Source organism: Wasmannia auropunctata, unplaced genomic scaffold (genome assembly GCF_000956235.1).
Source record: "Wasmannia auropunctata unplaced genomic scaffold, wasmannia.A_1.0 LD336041.1, whole genome shotgun sequence".
Classification (NCBI taxonomy): Eukaryota; Metazoa; Arthropoda; class Insecta; order Hymenoptera; family Formicidae; genus Wasmannia; species Wasmannia auropunctata.
Window position 1 is genome coordinate 132,131 of NW_012026849.1, and position 260 is coordinate 132,390.

A 260-nucleotide genomic window follows, 5' to 3' on the forward strand; every position below is an offset into this window, starting at 1 on the left:
GGTATACAACGAAAACACTCGATGGGGTCCTATCCGAGAAAGAGACAGCACTACACCCCCCTTACCGCGGATTAAACAACCGAATTGCCTTGCGCTCCATCCATAGATTCTTAGATCCATGGCTGTAAAATGCTCTCGCGCACTATCGCCCTCTGAAGAAGTGGATCCAAATTACATAGCAAAATCAAGATTTCTGCACAATTTGTGGTGCGTGTCCGTACTAAATTCATTTTTCGGGTCTGCTGGAGCTTTATTTTCGA

The 260-nt window shown here is 45.4% G+C and overlaps 1 protein-coding gene across 1 annotated transcript in view; it reads right to left on the reverse strand.

Moving 5' to 3' along the window:
- Window positions 1–260, reverse strand: part of LOC105451871 (cap-specific mRNA (nucleoside-2'-O-)-methyltransferase 1) — a 7,544-nt gene that overhangs the window by 4,352 nt on the left and 2,932 nt on the right. The gene's annotated exons all lie outside the window — the stretch shown is intronic.